Genomic DNA, 26,368 nt, shown 5'->3' on the forward strand with positions numbered 1-26,368 from the left:
TTCGCACCCCCCCCCCCCCCCCGCGCAGGCTACTTCCTCTCCCATTCCTGGGCACTTGCAGGCACGGAGCCCATCTCAGGGTGGGCAAGGAGCTGAAGGACCACTTGCTTCTGGCCTCGGGGTCATCAAGGGCCTCACATATGGCCTTTTGGCATTATCTCCAGATGAGCTTACACATGTGGTCATTATATTAGTGCATGCAAAAGCATCGATTTATTAAAGGATCTTTCAAATACACCACAATTAAAATTTTTGTAACTGTTCTGGTGTGTTTTCATTTCAAAAAGATGTTCAACTGAAGTAACCGAGGCCTCTTTCACGCTCTGAGAAGACTTGAGTGCACTGTTACCAAACGCACACAAGCAGAGAGTAATCTTTCCTGCCTACAGGATCATCCTTGATGAAATGGAGGGTAAAGATTCTCCGCCTGATGTGGTCGCCCCACTTAGAAGCCAAGGGGAAGATGACAGAGTCTACATCGTAGGGGCACCCTTGGTCTCCAGGAAGATTTTTTTTTTTTTTTGCCAGTTTTCCCAGCTTTCTCCAGAGCTGCCAGCGGAGTCTGTGGGTTCGGTGCGGAGGCGGCGCAGACGCAGAAAGTCGCAGCTGCTTCCGCCCTTAGCCCCACCCAGGCTGCATCCTCCCAGCGCCCAGCGCCCCCTCACGCCGGCGCGCTGTTTCCTCCCTCTGCTCTACTCCTGCAAGGAGAGCCGCACAGCAGACTTTCCTTGTTAAAATCAAACGTGATTAACCACGGCTGTTTCCCCTTTGAGATAATGCCCACGCCCGGGGGGAGGTGCCCAGCGTGGCTGGGGGAGTCACAGAGGGGGTTAGACGGAGACGGCGCTGGCGACCCTGACCACAGCCGCCGGGAGGAAATGCGGGCAAGTTAAAGAGGAAAACGAAGCTGGAGACCTTGATTAGCGGCTTTTCATCTTTCGGATGCCTGAGAGCAGGCCGAGGGGAGAGGGGAAGGGGTCAGGGCGGGAGCGGACGATTGGCTACTGACGGTGGAGGGGACGCCACCGGGAGACTGAAGCCTGCGGAGGGGAGGGGAGGGGGGGTCGCCTCCTTCCCGTGTCAGTGCCGCCGCCCCAGCGTCCCTCCTGCGGTCACGGGGGGCAGTCCCGAGGGCCTGCGGGCGGCCCAGTGCTGGCACTGCTCTAGGGGCGGGGACGCAAAGGTAGGGAACGCGGGGTCTCGGTGCCCAGGGGCCCGAGGGCCTGGGAAGAGATGGGCTGTGGGAAGAGAATCGCGCCAGGAGTGCTGGGTGCTAATGTAGACGTTCTAGACCTATTTACAGAAGGCAGTCAGAGCGCAGAGGAGTTTAAGTCAGTGTTGCTACAATTATTTATTTAATGACGACGATGATGGTTTTGGAAGGCTGTAAGCACCTGGAGGAGGGCAGGGGCCAACTGTGTCTGTTTTGCTCACTGCTCTATCACTCCCACCTAGAATAACTGTTGGGAAATATTAATAGAATGAGAGCGTTCATTGACTAAGTGCCTATGAGATATATAATGTACGTATGTATGATATATATGTAAAGTGTGTGTATATATACTTTATATATATGAAGTCGTCTGATCCTCAGCATAATCGTATGAGGTATTGACCCCATTTTACAAATAATCAAACTAAGGCATCGGGTAATGGAGTAGCTTGCACAAGGTCACATAGTGAATCTGGGTTTGAATATAGGCTGTCTGGCTACAAAACCTATGCTTTAAGTCATAGTGCTGTAAATAGATGAGAATATTTTGAAATGAGGTACTTTGAAATGAGGAATTGATTAACCGGGGAGAGTCGACCCCTCAGAGATTGGGGGGAATTTGATTCAGGACCCAGGAGAGTTTTTCTTAGGATGAAGGATCTTTGCTTTTATTTTCACATTTCTGCTCTTCAGGCAGTTGAGAGTAGGACACCCTAAAAGTCTCCTTCATGTTTTGGATTCGCGGTTTAGCGGGAGTTGGGCCAGTTGCCTGCCTGCCTGACTTCTGGAGCAGGTGGCTTATGGTGCAGAGAGGCAGCGGGTGAATAAAAACGGGAAAACTAAGTTCTAGTATCTTTGTGCAGAACGATATTCTGGGTGAAACGAAGAGGTGAGGCCACATTCAGCTGGACAAGTGAGAACCGAGTGGAGTTTGTTTTTGCCCCCCTGAGTCGTCTACATTTCCCCGCTAGATCTTTCTAATCTCTTCCGTACCTAACTGCTTTCCTCCCCGGTACTTGGAAACAGAACTGCAACACATTCATACTAAGGTGCAAATAGCTAATAGCATTTAATCTTCAGCGAGCATTTAATGAGCCTACCCTGAAAGATAGGTAGATGGATAGATGGAATGGGTAGATTAGTGATAAAACAAGAATAGTAAAACGTTAGTAGGAGAATCCAGGTAGGGAGCATATGTGTCTTCACTGTAAAAATTCTTTATTTTTTGTTGTAACTTCAAAAACTTACAAGGCCTTGATTACTATATGGGAAAGGGGAGGAGGGGATACTGGTAAGGAAAGAAATGACAGATCTTTGTCCCCAAAGAACTTTTAGTCATTAAAGGAGATAAAGCACATATACAAAAAACTGGGTTCTAACTCTTGGATAATATTTTGAGATCATAAGTCAGGTTTTTTCCCTTTCTCTATGTTCTTCCCCCCGCCCCCCCCCCCCCCATTCCAAGGCAGGGCATGTGGCCTAATGGGGGAACTAGGAGGAGGCTGCAGCTCATTTTGGCTTTTATGTCAAAAAGTCCAGACTCTTAGAAAAAGGAAATGCCCTAGAACAGACAGTCATCCTTAGAAGCAGAGGGAGGAGTCTTACTTCCTAACCCCTCGGATTAGAAAGAGATTCTGGAAACAGAATGGTTCTGCTGGCTTGTGCTAAGAAGTAGTAAGTGCTCAGATTAGAAATTGCTGTGTCTGTTAGGAGAGAGTAACCACCCTCTTCTAGTTTATTGATCCAATTAGGACATTTGACAGTGAAGGGGGCACTGTTGATAATGACATTGGGGCAATAAGCATAAACCAGAACTGGCCCAAGTAAACTGGGATGTATCAACTGGGAACAGAGGCTGCCTCAGAAAAGAATTGAGTGTATAGGGAGGGTGGGAGGGAGGCAGACGCAAGAGGGAAGAGATATGGTGACATATGTATATGTATAACTGATTCAATTTGTTATAAAGCAGAAACTAACATACCATTGTAAAGCAATTATACTCCAATAAAGATGTTTAAAAAAAATAAAATAAAATAAAAAAAAGAAAAGTAGTGAGTGCCCTAAGCAGGGCAGGGAAGCATCAAGCCGCTGGGTCTGAAGGGGCCTGGCAAATAGGAGTGATGCATGCAGTTCCAGTGGTAACTTGGGTGACAATTAATTGATTGTGTCCTTCCCTCCTTCTATGGCTTTTGCACTGCCTAAGCCCTCTGGAACCCTGGCACAGTTTAGGGTGATGCTGGGGGAAGGGAGTTGGCCTAGAAGTCATCAAGATAAAATGAGTATTACTCATCTATTCATTAAAAAGGGGAAGAAGAGAGAAGAAACAATTAACTAGATGGTAATACACTACAAGCCTCATAAAAGCAGTGATCATGTCTGTCTTGTTCAACACCTAGCAAAAGCATTTCAAAGTCAGCCTTAAAAACTATTTGCTGAATAAATGAATGCATGAGTGAATGAAGTAAGTCTGTGTCCTGGGAAGAATGGTAATGCTAATAACAGAACTAGAGACAGGAAGTGAAATGGGCTTAGGAAGGAAGATAGTTTTGGTTTTGAAAAATCTTGCTTTGAGGTGGCAGCATTATAATCCCAGTACCTAGGTGTAAATCAGCTGCCTATGTGTGGATGGAGCTTTAAGACAGAGGTCAGCACTGGGTTTGGGAGCCAACTGCATGTTGGTAATGAGTGTCATGGAATGAATTCCATCACTTAGGAGAGAACAGAATAACACTGAGCTTTAGGGGTAGGGGGCATGCAGTAAACAAAGCCAAAGGAGACAAAAAGGAACAGTCAAGCTATTTGAATTTCAACAAGGGTCAAATTTAAGTTAAAGGAGTGACTCTCTAAGGATGGGAGTTAAACTTCATCCTTAGAGAGTCACTCCTTTAACTTAAAGGAAGGTGGGATGGAAGGGAATAGGCCACCTCAGTCAGCAAGTAAACATTAGCCACTGACGCATGCTGTTAAATGTCTCCAATATCCATTTTTAATTTCTTTTTTAGTAATAGAGGACCTTTGCCCTCACTGAGTTTTTCCTTGCAACAATTTATTTCAAAAAATTTCAAACATGCAACCAAAAGATTTTACAATGAAAACACATAGACCCACTACCTAGATTCTACCACTAACATTTTACTCTTGTTTTATTGCTAATCTAGCCATGCCATCTATCTCTTACCTATCCGTCAGTCTATTTTAATTTTTGATAATTCAAAGAAAAGGGCAGATATCCCCTAATTAAAACTTTTTTTAAAATTTTATAATGGAGTACAGTTGAGTTACAATGTTGTGTTGGTTTCAGGTGTTCAGTAAAGTGATTTAATTATATCAATACATGTATCTATTCTTTTTATTTTATTTATTTTTTATACAGGTTCTTATCAGTTATCCATTTTATACACATCAGTGTATACATGTCAATCCCAATCTCCCAATTGATCCCACCCCCACACCACGTTCCCCCCTTGGTGTCCATACATTTGTTCTCTACATCTGTGTCTCAATTTCTGCTCTGCAAACCGGTTCATCTGTACCATTTTTCTAGGTTCCACATATATGCATTAATAGATGATATTTGTTTTTCTCTTTCTGACTTACTTCACTCTGTATGACAGTCTCTAGATTCATCCACTTCTCTACAAATGACCCAATTTAGTTCCTTTTTATGGCTGAGTAATATTCCATTGTATATATGAGCCATATCTTCTTTATCCGTTCATCTGTTGATGGACATTTAGGTTACTTCCATGTCTTGGCTATTGTAAATAGTGCTGCTGTGAACACTGGGGTGCATGTATCTTTTCAAATTATGGTTTTCTCCAGAAATATGCCCAAGAGTGGGATTGCTGGATCATATGGTAGCTCTATTTTTAGTTTCTTAAGGAACCTCCATACTGTTCTCCATAGTGGCTGTACCAATTTACACTCCCACCAACAGTGTAGGAGGGTTCCTTTTTCTCCACACCCTCTCTAGCATTTATTGTTTGTAGACTTTTTGATGATGTCCATTCTGATTGATGTGAGGTGATACCTCATTGTAGATTTGATTTGCATTTCTCTCATAATTAGTGATGTTGAACATCTTTTCATGTGCTTTTTGGCCATCTGTATGTCTTCTTTGGAGAAATGTCTATATAGATCTTCTGCCCAATTTTTGATTGGGTTGTTTGTTTTTTGATACTGAGCTGCATGAGCTGCTTGTATATTTTGGAGATTAATCCCTATTCAGTCACATTGTTTGTAGATATTTTCTCCCACTCTGTGGGTTGTCTTTTAGTTTTGTTTATGGTTTCCTTTGTGTGCAAAAGCTTTTAAGTTTAATTAGGTCCCATTTGGTTATTTTTTATTTTCATTACTCTAGGAGGTGGATCCAAAAAGATATTGCTGTGATTTATGTCAAAGGGTGTTCTGTCTATGTTTTCCTCTAAGAGTTTAAAGTATTTGGTCTTACATTTAGATCTTTAATCCATTTTGAGTTTATTTTTGTGTATGGTGTTAGGGAATGTTCTAATTTCATTCTTTTATTTACATGTGGCTGTCGAGTTTTCCCAGCATCACTCATTGAAGAGACTGTCTTTTCTCCATTGTATATTATTGTCTCCTTTGTCGTAGATTAATTGACCATAGGTGCATGGGTTTATTTTTGGGCTTTCTAACCTGTTCCATTGATCTATATTTCTGTTTTTGTGCCAGTACCATATTATCTTGATTACTGTAGCTTTATAATATAGTCTGAAGTCAGGGAGCCTGATTCGTCCAGCTCTGTTTTTCTTTCTCAAGATTGCTTTGGCTATTTGGGGTCTTCTGTGTTTTCAGCCATATTTTAAGATTTTTTGTTCTTAAAAAATCATCTAAGGTATAGATCTTATTTGCAAAGCAGAGAGAGACACAGACATAGAGAACAAACATGTGGACACCAAGGGAGGAAAGAGGGGGGTGGGAGAAATTGGGGGATGGGGATTGACATATATACACTATTGATACTATGTATAAAGTATATAACTAATGAGAACCTACTGTATAGCTCAGGGAACTCAGTGCTCTGTGGTGACCTAAATGGGAAGGAAATCCAAAAAAGAGGGGATATATGTTGTACGTATAGCTGATTCACTTTGCTGTACGGTAGAAGCTAACACAACATTGTAAAGCAACTATACTCCACCCAATAAAAATTAATTTTAGAAAAAGGTATACAAAAATAGATTTTTTGTTCTAGTTCTGTGAAAAATGCCATTGGTAATTTGATAGGGGTTACATTGTCTGTAGATTGCCTTGGGTAGTATAGTCATTTTTACTATATTGATTCTTCCAGTCCAAGAGCATGGTATATCTTTCCATCTGTTTGTGTCATCTTTGAATTCTTTCATCAGCATCTTATAGATTTTGGAATACAGTCTTTTGCCTCCTTAGGTAGGTTTATTCCTAGGTATTTTATTCTTTTTGATGCGATGGTAAATGGGGTTGTTTCCTTAATTTCTCTTTCTGATCTTTCATTGTTAGTGTATAGAAATGCAGGAGATTTCTGTGTATTAATTTTGTGTCCTGTAACTTTACTGAATTCATTGATGAGCTCTAGTAGTTTTCTGGTAGCATCTTTAGGATTTTCTATGTATAGTGTCAAGTCATCTGCAAACAAAGGCAGTTTTACTTCTTCTTTTCCAATTTGAATTCCTTTTATTTCTTTTCTTCTCTGATTGCCATGGCTAGGACTTCCAAAACTGTGTTGAATAAAAGTGGCGAGAGTGGACATTCTTGTCTTGTTCCTGATCTTAGAGGAAACGCTTTCAGCTTTTCACTGTTGAATATGATGTTAGCTGTGGGTTTGTCATATATGGCCTTTATTATGTTGAGGTAGGTTCCCTCATGCCCACTTTCTGGAGAGTTTTTATTATAAATGGGTGTTGAATTTTGTCAGAAGCTTTTTCTGCATCTCTGAGATGATCATATGGTTTTTAATCTTCAATTTGTTAATGTGGTGTATCACACTGATTGACTTGTGGCTATTGAAAAATCCTTGCATCGCTGGGGTAAATCCCACTTGATCGTGGTGTATGATCCTTTTAATGTATTGTTGGATTCAATTGCTAGTATTTTGTTGAGGATTTTTGAATCTAATGTTCATCAGTGATATTGGCCTGTAATTTTCTTTTTTGTGTGTGTGGTATCTTTGTCTGGTTTTGGTATCAGGGTGATGGTAACCTCATAGAATGAGTTTGGGAGTGTTCTTCCTTTGCAATTTTTTGAAATAATTTAAGAAGGATGGGTGTTAACTCTTCTCTAAATGTTTGAAAGAATTTGCCTGTGAAGCCATTTGGTCCTGGATTTTTGTTTGTTGGGAATTTTTTAAGCAGAGTTTCAATTTCAGTACTTGTGATTGGTCTGGTCATATTTTCTTTTTCTTCCTGGTTTACTCTTGGGAGATTGTACCTTTCTAAGAATTTGTCCACTTCCTCTAGGTTGTCCATTTTATTGGCATATAGTTGTTTGTAGTAGTCTCTTATGATCCTTTGTATTTCTTGGTGTCAGTTGTAACTTCTCCTTTTTCGTTTCCAATTTTATTGATTTGAGCCCTCTCCCTTTTTTCTTGATGAGTCTGACTAAAGGATTATCAATTTTGCTTGTCTTTTCAAAGAACCAGCTTTTAGATTAATTGATCTTTTCTATTGTTTTCTTTGTTTCTATTTCATTTATTTCTGCTCTGATCTTTATGTTTTCCTTTCTTCTACTAACTTTGGGTTCTGTTTGTTTTTCTTTCTGTAGTTGCTTTAGGTGTAAGATTAGGTTGTTTATTTGCGATTTTTCTTATTTCCTGAGGTAAGATTATATTGCTATAAAGTTCCCTCTTAGAACTGCTTTTGCTGTGTACCATAGGTTTTGGATCTTCCTGTTTTCATTTTCATTTGTCTGTAGGTATTTTTAAAATTTTATATATTTAATTTATTTATTTTTGGCCGCTTTGGTTCTTCATTGCTGTGCACGGCTTTCTCTAGTTGCGGCGAGCAGGGGCTACTCTTCATTGCAGTGCACAGGCTTCTCATTGCGGTGGCTACTCTTGTTGCAGAACACGGGCACTAGGTGTGTGGGCTTCAGTAGTTATGGCACGCGGGCTCAGTAGTTGTGGCTCACGGGGTCTAGAATGCAGGCTCAGTAGTTGTGGCGCATGGGCTTTGTTGCTCCATGGCATGTGGCATCTTCCCGGACCAGGGCTCAAACCTGTGTCCCCTGCATTGGCAGGCAGATTCTTAACCACTGTGCCACCAGGGAAGCCCTATCTGTAGGTATTTTTTTAATTTCCTCTTTGATTTCTTTAGTGATCCATTGGTTGGTTAGTAGCATATTGTTTAGCCTCCACGTGGTTGTGCTTTTTACATTTTTTTTTTCTTGTAGTTGATTTCTAATCTTATAGCATTGTGGTCGAAATAGATGCTTGATATGATTTCAGTTTTCTTAAACTTACTGTGGCTTGCATTATGGCCCAGTATGTGATCTCTCCTGGAGAATGTTCCATGTGCACTTGAAAAGAATGTGTATTCTGCTGTTTTTGGACGGAATGCTTTATAAATATCAATTAAGTTCATCTGGTCTAATGTGTCATTTAAGGCCTGTGTTTCCTTATCGATTTTCTGTCTGGACGTTCTGTCCAGTGATGTAAGTGGAGTGTTAAAGCCCCCCACTATGACTGTGTTACCACTGACTTCTCCTTTTATGGCTGTTAGCATTTGCATTATATATTGAGGTGCTCCTATGTTGGGTGCTCCCGTATATTTACAAGTGTTATATCTTCTTCCTGGATTGATGCCGTGATCCTTATGTAGTGTCCTTCTTCGTCTCTTGTAACAGTCTTTATTTTAGTCTATTTTGTCTGATACGAGCATTGCTACTCCAGCTTTCTTTTGATTTCCATTTGCATGGAATACCTTTTCCCATCCCCTCGCTTTCAGTCTGTATGGGTCCCTAGGTCTGAAGTGGGTCTCTTATAGACAGCATACATACGGGTCTTATTTTTGTATCCATTCAGCCAGTCTGTGTCTTTTGGTTGGAGCATTTAATCCATTTATATTTAAGGTAATTACCGATATGTACATTCTTATTGCCATTTTCTTAATTGTTTTGATTTGTTTTTGTAGGTCATTTTTCCTCCCTTCCTCTTTTGTTCTCTTCTCTTGTGATTTGATGACTATCTTTAGTGTTGTGTTTGAATTCCTTTATCTTTTTTGTATGTGTATCTATTATCGATTTTTGGTTTGCGATTACCATGAGGTTTTTTTTGTTGTTGTTGTTAGTTTCTGCTTTATAACAAAGTGAATCAGTTACACATATACGTATGTTCCCATATCTCTTCCCTGTTGCATCTCCCTCCCTCCCACCCTCCCTATCCCACCCCTCTAGGTGGTCACAAAGCACAGAGCTGATCTCCCTGTGCTATGCGGTTGCTTCCCACTAGCTATCTATTTTATGTTTGGTAGTGTATATATGTCCATGCCACTCTCTCAGTTTGTCAAATCTTACCATTCCCCCTCCCCATATCCTCAAGTCCATTCTCTAGTAGGTCTGTGTCTTTATTCCCATCTTGCCCCTAGGTTCTTCATGACCTTTTTTCCCCTTAGATTCCATACATATGTGTTAGCATCCTGTATTTGTTTTTCTCTTTCTGACTTACTTCACTCTGTATGACAGACTCTAACACCATCCACCTCACTACAAATAACTCCATTTCGTTTCTTTTTATGGCTGAGTAATATTCCATTGTATATATGTGCCACATCTTCTTTATCCATTCATCCAATGACGGACACTTAAGTTGCTTCCATGTCCTGGCTATTGTAAATAGAGCTGCAATGAACATTTTGGTACATGACTCTTTTTTTTTTTTTTTTTTTTCATGACTCTTTTTGAATTATGGTTTTCTCAGGGTATATGCCCAGTAGTAGGATTGCTGGGTCGTATGGTAGTTCTATTTTTAGTTTTTTAAGGAACCTCCATACTGATCTCCATAGTGGCTGTATCAATTTACATTCCCACCAACAGTGCAAGAGTGTTCCCTTTTCTCCGCACCCTCTCCAGCATTTATTGTTTCTAGATTTTTTGATGATGGCCATTCTGACCAGTGTGAGATGATATCTCATTGTAGTTTTGATTTGCATTTCTCTAATGATTAATGATGTTGAGCATTCTTTCATGTGTCTGTTGGCAATCTGTATATCTTCTTTGGAGAAATGTCTATTTAGGTCTTCTGCCCATTTTTGGATTGGGTTGTTCGTTTTTTTGTTATTGAGCTGCGTGAGCTGCTTGTAAATCTTGGAGATTAACCCTTTGTCAATTGCTTCATTTTCAAATATTTTCTCCCATTCTGAGGGTTGTCTTTTGGTCTTGTTTATGGTTTCCTTTGCTGTGCAAAAGCTTTTAAGTTTCATTAGGTCCCATTTGTTTATTTTTGTTTTTATTTCCATTTCTCTAGGAAGTGGGTCAAAAAGGATCTTGCTGTGATTTATGTCATGTAGTGTTCTGCCTATGTTTTCCTCTAAGAGTTTGATAGTGTCTGGCCTTACATTTAGGTCTTTAATCCATTTTGAGTTTATTTTTGTGTATGGTGTTAGGGAGTGTTCTAATTTCATACTTTTACATGTAGCTGTCCAGTTTTCCCAGCACCACTTATTGAAGAGGCTGTCTTTTCTCCACTGTATATGCTTGCCTCCTTTATCAAAGATAAGGTGACCATATGTGTGTGGGTTTATCTCTGGGCTTTCTATCCTGTTCCATTGGTCTATGTTTCTGTTTTTGTGCCGGTACCAAACTGTCTTGATTACTGTAGCTTTGTAGTATAGTCTGAAGTCAGGGAGCCTGATTCCTCCAGGTCCATTTTTCGTTCTCAAGATTGCTTTGGCTATTTGGGGTCTTTTGTGTTTCCATACAAATTGTGAAATTTTTTGTTCTAGTTCTGTGAAAAATGCCAGTGGTAGTTTGGTAGGGATTGCATTGAATCTGTAGATTGCTTTGGGTAGTAGAGTCATTTTCACAATGTTGATTCTTCCAGTCCAAGAACATGGTATATCTCTCCGTCTATTTGTATCATCTTTAATTTCTTTCATCAGTGTCTTATAATTTTCTGCATACAGGTCTTTTGTCTCCTTAGGTAGGTTTATTCCTAGATATTTTATTCTTTTTGTTGCAGTGGTAAATGGGAGTGTTTTCTTAATTTCTCTTTCAGATTTTTCATCATTAGTGTATAGGAATGCAAGAGATTTCTGTGCATTAATTTTGTATCCTGCTACTTTACCAAATTCATTGATTAGCTCTAGTAGTTTTCTGGTAGCATCTTTAGGATTCTCTATGTATAGTATCATGTCATCTGCAAACAGTGACAGCTTTACTTCTTCTTTTCCGATTTGGATTCCTTTTATTTCTTTTTCTTCTCTGATTGCTGTGGCTAAAACTTCCAAAACTATGTTGAATAATAGTGGTGAGAGTGGGCAACTTTGTTTTGTTCCTGATCTTAGTGGAAATGGTTTCAGTTTTTCACCATTGAGGATGATGTTGGCTGTGGGTTTGTCATATATGGCCTTTATTATGTTGAGGAAAGTTCCCTCTATGCCTACTTTCTGCAGGGCTTTTATCATAAATGGGTGTTGAATTCGTTGAAAGCTTTCTCTGCATCTATTGAGATGATCATATGGTTTTTCTCCTTCAATTTGTTAATATGGTGTATCACATTGATTGATTTGCATATATTGAAGAATCCTTGCATCCCTGGAATAAACCCCACTTCATCATGGTGTATGATCCTTTTAATGTGCTGTTGGATTCTCTTTGCTAGTATTTTGTTGAGGATTTTTGCATCTATGTTCATCAGTGATATTGGCCTGTAGTTTTCTTTCTTTGTGACATCTTTGTCTGGTTTTGGTATCAGGATGATGGTGGCCTCGTAGAATGAGTTGGGGAGTGTTCCTTCCTCTGCAATATTTTGGAAGAATTTGAGAAGGATAGGTGTTAGCTCTTCTCTAAATGTTTGATAGAATTCGCCTGTGAAGCCATCTGGTCCTGGGCTTTTGTTTGTTGGAAGATTTTTAATCACAGTTTCAATTTCAGTGCTTGTGATTGGTCTGTTCATATTTTCTATTTCTTCCTGGTTCAGTATCGGCAGGTTGTGCATTTCTAAGAATCTGTCCATTTCTTCCAGGTTGTCTATTTTATTGGCATAGAGTTGCTTGTCGTAATCTCTCATGATCGTTTGTATTTCTGCAGTGTCAGTGGTTACTTCTCATTTTTCATTTCTAATTCTATTGATTTGAGTCTTCTCCCCTGTTTTCTTGATGAGTCTGGCTAATGGTTTATCAATTTTGTTTATCTTCTCAGAGAACCAGCTTTTAGTTTTATTGATCTTTGCTATTGTTTCCTTCATTTCTTTTTCATTTATTTCTGATCTGATCTTTATGATTTCTTTCCTTCTGCTAACTTTGGGGTTTTTTTGTTCTTCTTTCTGTAATTGCTTTAGGTGCAAGGTTAGGTTGTTTATTTGAGATGTTTCCTGTTTCTTGAGGTAGGATTGTATTGCTATAAACTTCCCTCTTAGAACTGCTTTTGCTGCATCCCATAGGTTTTGGGTCGTCGTGTCTCCATTGTCATTTGTTTCTAGGTATTTTTTGATTTCCCCTTTGATTTCTTCAGTGATCACTTCGTTATTAAGTATTGTATTGTTTAGCCTCCATGTGTTTGTATTTTTTACAGATCTTTTCCTGTAATTAATATCTAGTTTCATAGTGTTGTGGTCGGAAAAGATACTTGATACGATTTCAATTTTCTTAAAGTTACCAAGGCTTGATTTGTGACCCAAGATATGATCTATCCTGGAGAATGTTCCATGAGCACTTGAGAAAAATGTGTATTCTGTTGTTTTTCGGTGGAATGTCCTATAAATATCAATTAAGTCCATCTTGTTTAATGTATCATTTAAAGCTTGTGTTTCCTTATTTATTTTCATTTTGGATGATCTGTCCATTGGTGAAAGTGGGGTGTTAAAGTCCCCTACTATGATTGTGTTACTGTCGATTTCCCCTTTTATGGCTGTTAGTATTTGCCTTATGTATTGAGGTGCTCCTATTTTGTGTGCATAAATATTTACAATTGTTATATCTTCTTCTTGGATTGATCCCTTGATCATTATATAGTGTCCTTCTTTGTCTCTTATAATAGTCTTTATTATAAAGTCTATTTTGTCTGATATGAGAATTGCTACTTCAGCTTTCTTTTGATTTCCATTTGCATGGAATATCTTTTTCCATCCCCTCACTTTCAGTCTGTATGTGTCCCTAGGTCTGAAGTGGGTCTCTTGTAGACAGCATGTGTACAGGTCTTTTTTTTGTATCCATTCAGCCAGTCTGTGTCTTTTGGTGGGAGCATTTAGTCCATTTACATTTAAGGTAATTATCGATATGTATGTTCCTATTCCCATTTTCTTAAATGTTTTGGGTTTGTTATTGTAGGTGTTTTCCTTCTCTTGTGTTTCTTGCCTAGAGAAGTTCCTTTAGCATTTGTTGTAAAGCTGGTTTGGTGGTGCTGAACTCTCTCAGCTTTTGCTCGTCTGTAAAGGTTTTAATTTCTCCATCAAATCTGAATGATCCTTGCTGGGTAGAGTAATCTTGGTTGTAGGTTTTTCTCCTTCATCACTTTAAATATGTCCTGCCACTCCCTTCTGGCTTGCAGAGTTTCTGCTGAAAGATCAGCTGTTAACCTTATGGGGATTCCCTTGTGTGTTATTTGTTGTTTTTCCCTTGCTGCTTTTAATGTGTTTTCTTTATATTTATTTTTTGATAGTTTGATTAATATGTGTCTTGGCATGTTTCTCCTTGGATTTATCCTGTATGGGACTCTGTACTTCCAGGACTTGATTAACTATTTCCTTTCCCATATTAGGGAAGTTTTCAACTATAATCTCTTCAAATATTTTCTCAGTCCCTTTCTTTTTGTCTTCTTCTTCTGGGACCCCTATAATTCGAATGTTGGTGCGTTTAATGTTGTCCCAGAGGTCTCTGAGACTGTCCTCAGTTCTTTTCATTGTTTTTTCTTTATTCTGCTCTGCAGTAGTTATTTCCACTATTTTATCTTCCAGGTCACTTATCCGTTCTTCTGCCTCAGTTATTCTGCTATTGATCCCTTCTAGAGTATTTTTAATTTCATTTATTGTGTTGTTCATCATTGCTTGATTCCTCTTTAGTTCTTCTACGTCCTTGTTAAATGTTTCTTGCATTTTGTCTATTCTAATTCCAAGATTTTGGATCATCTTTACTATCATTATTCTGAATACTTTTGCAGGTAGACTACCTATTTCCTCTTCATTTGTTAGGTCTGGTGTGTTTTTACCTTGCTCCTTCATCTGCTGTTTGTTTTTCTGTCTTCTCATTTTGCTAATCTTACTGTGTTTGGGGACTCCTTTTCACAGGCTGCAGGTTCGTAGTTCCTGTTGTTTTTGGTATCTGTCCCCAGTGGCTAAGGTTGGTTCAGTGGGTTGTGTAGGCTTCCTGGTGGAGGGGACTAGTGCCTGTGTTCTGGTGGATGAGGCTGGATCTTGTCTTTCTGGTGGGCAGGTCCACGTCTGGTGGTGTGTTTTGGGGTGTCTGTGGCCTTATTATGATTTTAGGCAGCCTCTCTGCTAATGGATGGGGCTGTGTTCCTGTCTTGCTAGTTGTTTGGCATAGGGTGTCCAGCACTGTAGCTTGCTGGTCGTTGAGGGGAGCTGGGTCTTGGTGTTGAGATGGAGATCTCTGAGACATTTTCGCCGTTTGGTATTACGTGGAGCTGGGAGGTCTCTTGTGGACCAGTGTCCTGAACTTGGCTCTCCCACCTCAGAGGCACAGCCTTGATGCCTGGCTGGAGCACCGAGAGCCTTTCATCCACACGGCTCAGAATAAAAGGGAGAAAAAATAGAAAGAAAGAAAGAGAATAAAATAAAATAAAATAAAGTAAGATAAAATAAAGTTATTAAAATAAAAAATAATTATTAAGAAAAAATATTGTTTAAGTAAAAAAAAAAACCAAAAACGAATGGACAGAACCCTAGGACAAAGAGTGAAAGCAAAGCTTTACAGACAAAACCTCACACAGAAGCATACACATACACACTCACAAAAAGAGGAAAAGGGGAAAAATTAATATATCCTGCTCCCAAAGTCCACTTCCTCAATTTGGGATGATTCGTTGTCTATTCAGGTATTCCACAGATGCAGGTACATCAAGTTGATTGTGGAGATTTAATCCGTTGCTTCTGAAGCTGCTGGGAGAAATTTCCCTTTCTCTTCTTTGTTTGCACAACTCCCGGGGTTCAGCTTTGGATTTGGCCCCGCCTTTGCGTGTAGGTCGCCTGAGGGCGTCTGTTCCTGCTCAGACAGGACGGGGTTAAAGGAGCAGCTGCTTCGGGGGCTTTGGCTCACTCAGGCGGTGGGGAGGGAGGGGTACGGATGCGGGGTGAGCCTGCGGCGGCAGAGGCCGGCGTGACGTTACAGCAGCCTGAGGCGCGCCGTGCGTTCTCCCAGGGAAGTTGTTCCTGGATCACGGAGCCTGGCCGTGGCGGGCTGCACAGGCTCCCGGGAGGGGCGGTGTGGAGAGTGACCTGTGCGCGCACACAGGCTTCTTGGTGGCGGCAGCAGCAGCCTTAACGTCTCATGCCCGTCTCTGGGGTCCGCGCTGATAGCCGCGGCTCGCACCATCTCTGGAGCTCGTTTAGGCGGCGCTCTGAATCCCCTCTCCTCGCGCACCAGGAAACACAGAGGCAAGAAAAAGTCTCTTGCCTCTTCGGCAGCTCCAGACCTTTTCCCGGACTCCCTCCCGGCTAGCTGTGGTGCGCTAACCCCTTCAGGCTGTGTTCACGCTGCCTTCACGCTACCAACCCCAGTCCTCTCCCTGGGATCCGATCTCCGAAGCCCGAACCTCAGCTCCCAGCCCCGCCCGCCCCGGCGGGTGAGCAGACAAGCCTCTCAGGCTGGTGAGTGCTGCTCGGCACCGCTCCTCTGTGCGGGAATCTCTCCGCTTTGCCCTCCGCACCCCTGTTGCTGTGCTCTCCTCTGTGGCTCCGAAGCTTCCCCCTCCGCCACCTGCAGTCTCCGCCCGCGAAGGGCCTTCCTAGTGTGTGGAAACCTTTCCTCCTTCACAGCTCCCTCCCGCTGGTGCAGGTCCCATCCCTATTCTTTTGTCTCTGTTATTTCTTTTTTCTTTTGCCCTACCCAGGTACGTGGGGAGTTTCTTGCCTTTTGGGAGGTCTGAGGTCTTCTGCCAGCGTTCAGTGGGTGTTCTGTAGGAGCAGTTCCACGTGTAGATGTATTTCTGATGTATCTGTGGGGAAGAAGGTGATCTCCGCGTCTTACTCTTCCGCCATCTTCTTCTCTCTCCTACCATGAGGTTTTGATATAGTAGTCTATATATAAACAAGATTGTTTTAAGTTGCTGGTCTTTTAATTTCAAATGCATTTCCAATATCCTGCGTTTGTATTCTCCTCTTCTCATGATTGCTGGTTTTGATATCATATTTGTGTGTGACTGACTTCCTACCTTTACTGTATGTTTGCCTTTACTGGTGAGCTTTTCAATTCGTAATTTTCTTGTTTCTAGTAGTGGCCTTTTCTTTTCTGCCTAGAGAAGTTCCTTTAGCATGTGTTGTAAAGCTGATTTGGTGGTGCTGAATTCTCTTAGCTTTTGCTTGTCTCTAAAGCTTTGATTTCTCTGTCAAATTTGAATGAGAGCCTTGTTAGGTAGAGTATTCTTGGTTGTAGGTTTTTCTCTTCTATCACTTTAAATATATTGTACCACTCTCTTCTGGCATGCAGAGTTTTTGCTGAAAAATCAGTTGATAACCTTATGGGTATTCCCTTGTATGTTATTTGTTGCTTTTCCTTTGTTGCTTTTGATATTTCTTGTTTTCTTTCATTTTTGTCAATTTGATTAATATGTGTCTTGGTGTGCTCCTCCTTGGGTTTATCCTGTATGGGACTCTGCACTTCCTGGACTTGGGTGACTCTTTCCTTTCCCATGTTAGGGAAGTTTTCAGGTATTACCTCTTCAAATATTTTCTCAGGCCCTTTCTGTCTCTCTTCCCCTTCTGGGACCTCTGTAATGCGATTGTTGGTGCATTTAATGTTGTCCCAGAGGTCTCTTAGACCGTCTTTGTTTCTTTTCATTCTTTTTTCTTAAAGTATGGTTTTTATTTAAATATTTTATGGTTTTTTTTTGGCTGTGTCAGGTTTTAGTTGCAGCATGCGGGATCTTAAGTTGCATTGCCACGAGCTCTTCATTGCGGTGTGCATGCTTCTCTCTAGTTGTGGCACACGGGCTCCAGAGCACACCGTCTCTCTAGTTGTGGTGCGTGGGCTCAGTAGTTGCGACGCATGGGCTTAGTTGCCCCATGGCACGTGGGATCTTAGTTCCCCCACCATGGATCGAACCAACGTCCCCTGTATTGCAAGACAGATTCTTAACCACTGGACCACCAGGGAAGTCCCTTCATTCTTTTTTCTTTATTCTGTTCTGTGGCAGTGATTTCGATCATTCTGCCTTCCAGATCACTTACCTATTCTTCTGCCTCATTTATTCTGCTCTTGATTCCTTCTAGTGTATTTCTCATTTCAGTTATTGTGTTGTTCAACTCTGTTTGTTCTTTAAATCTTCTCGCTCTTTGTTAAACATTTCTTGTATCTTCTTGGTCTGTGTCTCCATTCCTTTTCTGAGATCTTGGATCGTCTTTACTATCATTACTCTGAATTTTTTTTCAGGTAGATTACCTATCTCTACTTCACTTAGTTTTCTCTTGGGGTTTTATCTTGTTCCTTCATCTGGAACATATTCCTCTGCCAACTCATTTTGTCTAACTTTCTGTGTTTGTGATCTTTGTTCTGTAGGCTGCAGGACTGTAGTTCCTCTTGCTTCTGGTGTCTGCCCCCCTGGTGGGTGAAGCTGGCCTAAGAGGCTTGTGCAGGCTTCCTGGTGGGAGGGACTAGTGCCTGCGCACTGGTGGATGGAGCTGTGTCTTGTCCCTCTGGCGAGCAGGGACGTGTCAAAGGGTGTGTTTGGAGGCCGCCATGGGCTCAGGCTGACTTTAGGCAGCCTGTCTGCTGATGGGTGGGACTGTGTTCCCGCCCTGCTGGTTGTTTGGCCTGAGGCATCTCAGCACTGGAGCCTATAGGCTGTTGGGTGGGGCCAGACCTTGGTTTCAAAATGGCAGCCTCCAGGAGCACTCACTCCAATGAGTACACTCTGGTACCTCTGCCACCAGTGTCCTTGTCCCCACAGTGAGCCAAAGCCACCCCTGCCTCTCCAGAAGACTCCCCAAGACCAGCATGTAGGTCTGGCCCAGGCTCCTTTGAAGTCATTGCTTTTGCCCTGGGTCCCAGTGTGCACAAGACCTTGTGTGTGCCCTCCAAGAGTGGAGTTTCTGTTCCCCCCAGTCCTGTGCAGTTCCTGTTATCAAGCCATTCTGGCCTCCAAAGCCAAATGCTCTGGGGGCTCCTCCTGATGCCAGACCCCCAGACTAGGGAGTGTAATGCTGGGCCCGGAACTCTTACTCCTGTAGCAGAACCTCCGAGATATAATTATTTTCCAGTTTGTGGGTTGCCAACCTGGCAGGTATGGGATTTGATTGTATCACAGATGCACCTGTCCTATTGACTTGTTGTGGCTTCTTCTTTGTCTTTGGATGTAAAATATCTTTTTTGGTAGATTCCAGTCTTTTTTGTCAATGGTCATTCAGCAGTTAGTTGTGATTTTAGTGTTTTCGTGAGAGGAGGTGAGCTCAAGCCCTTCTACTGTGCCATCTTGTCTCCAACCCAGGAAATGTTAAAAAGCCAGTCCACTTCATTTTTGAGGCAGTTCAAAAATTCTTTCTCTCCAGTACTTCAGCATGTATATCATAAATCAGAGACTGATATGTGTTTACAGTTTTCTTTCTTTTGATGAAAAATTTATGCATAGCAAAATGCATACATCTTAAATGTACATTTGCTAAATTTTAACGAACACATATGCCTGTGTATCTCAAACCCCTGTAAGATATAGAACATTACTATCACCCCAGAAAGTTTCCGCATGCTCCTTCCCACCCAACCCCTGTCCTCAGTTGCCCCAGAAACAGTCACAGTTTTAATTTTTTCCACCATAGATTGTGATTTGCAGTATATACTATTTCGTGAAAGGCTTGTGTCACACGGTGTAATATTTATGAGATCCTTCCTGTTGTTGCTTGTATCAGTAGTTCATGTCTCTGTATTACTGAGTAGAATTCCATTGTATGAATACACCAAATTGTTTGTGTGTTCTCTTATTGGTGGATACCTGGGCTGTTTCCAGTTTGAGGGATTAATGAGTAAAGATGCTATGAACCTTCTTCTACAAGTCTTTTTGTGGACATATGTTTTCATTTCTCCTGGGTAAATATCTAATATTGGAATTGCTGAGTCATAAGGGTAGGTATATATTTAGTTTTAAAAGAAACTGCCAGGTATTTTTCCTAAAGTGATTGTACTATTTCCCACTCCCATCAACAGTGTATTTGAGTTTCGGTTGCTCCACATATCAACATTTGGAATTGTCAGTTTTTCTAAGTTTAGCCATTCTGATGGATGTGTAATGATAACTCATGGTGTTTTAAATTTGCATTCTCTGATGATTAGTGATGATGAGCACTTTTTCATATGATGATTGGCCATTTGTTTGTGTTCTTTCGTGAAGCATTTGTTCAAATCTTTTGCCCATTTTAAAAATTGGTTGTTTGTTTTCTTATGTTGTAAAAGTTCTTTATGTATTTTGAATATTCTTTTTTTAAACATTTAAAAAATAAATTTATTAATTTATTTACTTATTGGCTGCTTTGGGTCTTTGTTGCTGTGCACGGGCTTTCTCTAGTTGTGGTGAGTGGAGGCTACTCTTTGTTGCGGTGTGTGGGCTTCTCATTGCGGTGGCTTCTGTTTGTTGCGGAGCACAGGCTCTAGGCACGTGGGCTGCAGTAGTTGTGGCATACGGGCTCAGTAATTTTGGCTCGCAGGCTCCAGAGCGCAGGCTCAGTTGTTGTGGCACGTGGGCTTAGTTGCTCCGTGACATGTGGGATCTTCCCGGACCAGGGCTCGAACCCATGTCCCCTACGTTGGCAGGCAGATTCTTAACCACTGTGCCACCAGGGAAGTCCCTGAATATTCTTAATATTATACATTTAGTCTTTTGTTAGATATACAATTTGTGAATATTTTTTTCCAGTCGTGGCTTCAATATTCATATCTTCATGATTGTATGTAATGAGCAGAACTTTTAAATTTTGATGAAGTTAAATTTATGTTGGGACTTTCCTGGGGTCCAGTGGTTAAGGCTCTGCACTTCCACTGCAGAGGGTGTGGGTTCAATCCCTGGTCTGGAGCTAAGATCCCACATGCTGCATGGCCAAAACCAAAAGACAAAAAATAAACCCCACTATCTGCCTTAAAAAAATTTTATGTTTATTGCTTTTTGTGACCAAAACTTTGCCTACCCCCAACTCACAAAAATATTTTCTTAGGTTTCCTCTAAAAACATATGATTTTAGCCTTTGCATTTAGAAGAACTCATTTAAAATTAACTTTTGTGTATGGTGAAGAGGGGCTGGATTCATTTTTTTCCCATTTGGACATCTGGTTATTATAGCATTATTTGTTGAAAGGACTTTTCCCCTTATTTAATTGTTTTGGTGACTTTTTTTCCCCTCCAAATGACCATATAAGTGCCAGCCTATTTCTGGGCTCTATTTTGTTCTATAGATCTGTTTGTTGATCCTTAAGCCAGGACCACACTTTCTTGATTCATCTAGTTTTATAGCAAATCTTGGAGTTAAGTAATGGAAATACTTCAAATTTGTTATTTTCCAAATGTTTTAGGTATCCTAGGTGCTTTGAATTTCCGTATAAAATTTAGAGCAAGTTTGTCAAATAAAAAAATGTTTCCTGGGATTACGATTGTATAGTATTGTATATATGATCAGTTTGGGGAGAGTTGACATCTTTCCATTTATTTAAACTTCTTTAATTTCTCTCAGCAAAGTTTTATATTTATAAGTTTAGAGGTCCTGCGTGTCTTTGGCTAAATTTATTCCTAGTTTGTTTTTTTTTTACATAATTATAAATTAAATTTTCTAGTTCAATTTTCTTTTTTTCTTTGAGATATAATTGACATGTAACATTGTGTAAATTTAAGGTGTACAACATGTTGATTTGATACATTTATAGACTGCATTATGATTGCTGTTGTAGCATTAGCTAACATCTCTATCATATCACATAATTACCATATCTTTACTGTGGAGGAAACAATTAAGATCAACAAGTTTGATGTTTATAATACTGTATTGTTGTTTATAATCACTAGACTGTGCGTTAGATCTCCAAGACATTTATCCACTAGTTCTAGTTCAATTTTCAATTGTTTGCTGCTAGTTTATAAGAATACAATTGTTTTTGTATATTTACCATGTATCCTGAAACATTGTTAAATTCACTTATTGGTTCTAACAGTTGTTTGTCGAGTGCTTGGGATTTTTTGTGTAAACAATTTTGTTAAATGCAAATAGAGATAATCTTATTTCTTTGCAAACTTTTGGCTTTTATTCTTTTTGCTTTGTGGCAAAGACTAGGACCTCCAGTACAATCTAAAATAGAGGTGATTACAGTGGATATCCTTGCCTCAATTCCAGTTTTAGGAGGGAACATTCAATATTTTACCATTATGTATAATGTTAATTATAGATGTTTGCGTGAGTTGTATTTTTTAAGGAAATGTTCATTTCATCTATATCGAATATTTTGGCATAAAGTTGTTCATAATATTCTCTTATTATTCTTTTAATATTTATAGGATCTGTAGATCTTTCTTGATATAGGTAATGGTATTCTCACTTTTTTTTCCTGGATTGGATTACTGAGAGGTTACCAATTTTGTTGCCTTTTCCTTTGTTAGTTTTCTCAATTGTTTGTCTGTTTTCTTTTTTTGTTGATTTCTACTTTTGCCTTTTTATTTCCTTCTCCTTACTTTTATTATACAGTTGCTCTTTCTTTAGCTTCTTAAAGTGGAAACTTAGGTATTTTAGACCATTCTTCTTTTCTAACATAAGCATTTAAAACTACATTTCCCCTGTTCACTTCTTTCAATATGTCACACGATTTTTAAAATATATTTCATTATAATTTAGTTTAAAATATTTAAAAATTTTTCTTATGATTTCTTTTTTGACCCAGCTGTGATATAGAAGTATGTTGTTTAATTTACAAATACATGGGGTTTTCATAAGTATCTTATTAATTTCTAATTTAATTCCATTGTCAAAGAACATAATCTGTATGGTTTTAATCCTTCTAATTTTATTGAAACTTGCTTCGTGGCCATATATACATAGACTGTCTTGGTGTATATACTACATGTAATTGAAAAGAATTGTATTCCTCTACTGTTAGGTGTAATGTTCTGTAAATAGCAATTAGGTCAAGGTGGTTGATAGTACTCAAATTATCTATGTTCTTACTGAGTTTTTTGTCTAGTTTTTCTGTCAGTTGATGAGGGAGGGATGTTATGATTATGAATTTGTATTCTTTCATTAATTATGTCTGGTTTTGCTTTGTGCATTTTGATGTTCTAATAGGTGCATATGTATTTATGATTATTATATCTTTCTGACGAATTGATACTTTTATTATTATGAAATGTCCCTCTTTATCTGTGGTAATACTTTAAATCTTGAAGTCTATTTTATCTGATATTAATATAGCCACTCTGGTTTTATGATTAGTCTTTACATGTTTTGTCTCTTTTCATCTATTACTTTCAAACTTCATATACTTAAATGTGTTTTGCAGAAAACATAATGTTGGATCTTGATTTTTATAATTTATTTGGACAATTTCTGCCTTTAAATTGTAGTGTTTAGGCCACTAAAATGTAATATAATTATTCCTAAATAACATACAGGACTACGATGTTATTTGTTTTCTCTTTGTCTCTTCTGTTTTTTGTTTCTTTGTTCTTTCTTTCCTGACTTCTTTTGGGTTGTTTGAATATTTTAAAAATTCCACTTTAACTTATGAACTGGCTATATAGTTATAGCTTTTTAAAAAATTGATAGTCTAGGGATTACAATTACAGATCCTGATGCTCAGTAATTTATTAAAATCCTTTTTTTTTTTTCCTGTCGTTCAAATTGGATCGTTTCTACTGATGTATTTTCAAGTTTAGTGACTCCATCATCTCTATTTTGCTTTTAAATTCTTTCAGTGTATTTTTAAATTTCAGGTACTGTGTATTTTAGTTTTATCATTTCCATTTGTTTCCTTTTTATAGTTTTTATTTATCTGATGAGATTTCCTATCTTTTTGTTCATTATGCGCTTTCATTAATGAACATTTCCTTTATCTCACTGAGCATAGTTATAGTAGCTGGCATAACTTTTTTGTGTGTGCTGATTCCAACTTCTGGATCATTTCAGGACTGGTCTTTGCTGATTGTCTCTTCTCTCGAGATTGAGTCACAAATTCCTGCTTCTTCCTGTGTCAAGCAATTTTACATTATAACTTGGATGATGTGAATATTATATCCTGAAAACTCTGCATTCTGTTATAGATTCCTCCAAAGAGTGTTGATATTTTTGTTTTGACAAGCAACTAATGTGGTTGGAATCATATTACTTATTTTTATTTATTTATTTTTGGCTGCTTTGGGTCTTTGTTGCTGCGCATGGGCTTTCTCTAGTTGCAGTGAGTGGGGGCTACTCTTCGTTGCGGTGTGCGGGCTTCTCATTGCAGTGGCTTCTCTTGTGGAGCACGGGCTCTAGGCACACAGGCTTCAGTAGTTGCAGCACACGGGCTCAGTAGTTGTGGCACGTGGGCCCCAGAGAGCGTGGGCTTCAGTAGTTGTGGCACGTGGGCTCAGTAGTTGTGGCTCACTGGCTCTAGAGCACAGGCTCAGTAGTTGTGGTGCACAGGCTTAGTTGCTCCACAGCATGTGGGGTCTTCCTGGACCAGGGCTTGAACCTGTGTCCCTTGCATTGGCAGGTGGATTCTTAACCACTGCACCACCAGGGCGTCCTTATAATATAGTTGTATTAACTATAGTAACTGTGTACATTCCACCCCCAGGACTTATTTATTTTATAACTGCAAGTTTGTGCCTTTTGACCACCTTCACACATTTTGCTCATCCCATTCATCCATCGATCTATTGATGGACCCTTAAGTTGTTTCCATATCTTGAGTATTGTAAATAATGTTGCAGTGAACATGGACCTGCTGATATTTAAGATTCTGATTTCTTTTCCTTCAGTTAAATACCCAGAAGTGGGATTGCTGGATCATATGGTGGTTCTATTTTTAATTTTTTGAGGAAACTTTATACTATTTTCCATAGTGGCTGTACCAATTTACATTCCCACCAACAGTACATAAGTGTTCCCATTTCTCTACATTTTTGACAGCACCTGTTATTTCTTATCTTTTTGGTAATAGCCATTCTAACAGTTGTGAGGTGATAGCTCGTGGTTTTGATTTACATTTCTCTGATGATTAGTGATGTTGAACATCTTTTCATGTGTCTGTTAGGTATCACTATGTCTTTGTTGGAAAAATGTCTATTTAGGTCCTCTGCCCATTTTTAAATTAGGTTGCTTATTTTTTTTGATGTTGATTTGTATGAGTTCTTTGTAATTTTGGGTGTTAACCCCTTATCAGATAAGTGTTTTGCAAATATTCTCTCTCATTCTGTAGGTTGCCTTTTCATTTTGTTGATGTTTCCTTTGATGTACAGAAGATTTTTAGTTTGATGTAGTTCCACTTGTTTATTTCTGCTTTTTGGTGTCAAATCCAAAAAATCATTGTCGTGATCAATGTCAAGGAACTTACCTTTATGTTTTCTTCCAGGAGTTGTATGGTTTCAGGTCTTACCTTCAAGTCTTTAATCCCTTTTGAGTTGATTTTTCTGTGTGGTGTGAGATAGTGGTCCAGTTTCATTCTTTTTCATGTCGTTGTCCAGTTTTCCCAGTACCATTTATTGAAGAGACAGTCTTTTCCCCATTGTATATTCTTGGCTCCTTTGTCATAAATTAATTCACCATATATGCATGGGTTGATTTCTTTTTTTCTTTTTAATTTTATTTATTTATTTTTGGCTGTGTTGGGTCTTCGTTGCTGCATGTGGGCTTCCCATTGCAGTGGCTTCTCTTGTCGCAGAGCATGGGCTCTAGGTGTGTGGGCTTCAGTAGTTGTGTTGCGTGGGCTCAATAGTTGTGGCACGTGGGCTCTAGAGCGCAGGCTCAGTAGTTGTGGCGCACGGGCTTAGTTGCTCTGTGGCATGTGGGATCTTCCCAGACCAGGGCTTGAACCCCTGTCCCCTACATTGGCAGGCAGATTCTTAACCACTGCGCCACCAGGGAAGCCCTCATGGGTTGATTTCTGAGCTCTCTGTTCTGTTCCACTGATCTATGTGTGTGTTTTTATGCCAGTAGCATATTGTCTTGATTACTATCTCTTTGTAATATAGTTTTAAATCAAGAAGTCTGATGCTTCCAGTTGTGTTCTTTCTCAAAATTGCTTTAGCTATTTGGGGTCTAGGTGGTTCCATATAAATTTTAGGGTTGTTTATTCTATTTCTGTGAAAAATGACATTGGAATTTTTTTTTCATATACATGTATCTATTCTTTTTAAAATTCTTTTCCCAATTAGGTTGTTACAGAATATTGAGCAGAGTTCCCTGTGCTATACAGTAGGTCCTTGTTAGTTATCCATTTCAAATATAGCAGTGTGTACATGTCAATCCCAAACTCCCTAACTGTCCCAACCCCCCACCCTTCCTCCCTGGTAACCATTCATTCTCTAAGTTCATTCTCTAAGTCTGTGAGTCTGTTCATTCTCTAAGTTCATTCTCTAAGTCTGTGAGTCTGTTTCTGTTTTGTAAATAAGTTCATTTGTATCACTTTTTTCAGATTCCACATATAGGCAATATCATATGATACTCTTTGTCTGACTTACTTCACTCAGTATGACGATCTCTAGGTCCATCCATGTTGCTGCAAATGGCATTATTTCATTATTTTTAATGGCTGAGTAATATTCCATTGTATATATGTACCACATCTTCTTTATCCATTCTTCTGTCGATGGGCATTTAGGTTGCTTCCA

The 26,368-nt window shown here is 39.6% G+C and overlaps 1 protein-coding gene across 1 annotated transcript in view; it reads left to right on the forward strand.

Annotated features, from left to right (window-relative positions):
* Positions 1-25,728, forward strand: part of SOWAHB (sosondowah ankyrin repeat domain family member B) — an 87,547-nt gene extending 61,819 nt beyond the window's left edge. Inside the window, exon 2 of the mRNA XM_082463763.1 lies at positions 24,186-25,728. The gene's annotated coding sequence lies outside the window, so the exon portion shown is untranslated. The remainder of the gene's footprint in view (positions 1-24,185) is intronic.
* The last annotated feature ends 640 nt before the right edge of the window (positions 25,729-26,368 follow it).

The sequence above is a fragment of the Balaenoptera physalus genome (genome assembly GCF_965194825.1).
Source record: "Balaenoptera physalus genome assembly, chromosome: 5".
Classification (NCBI taxonomy): domain Eukaryota; kingdom Metazoa; phylum Chordata; class Mammalia; order Artiodactyla; family Balaenopteridae; genus Balaenoptera; species Balaenoptera physalus.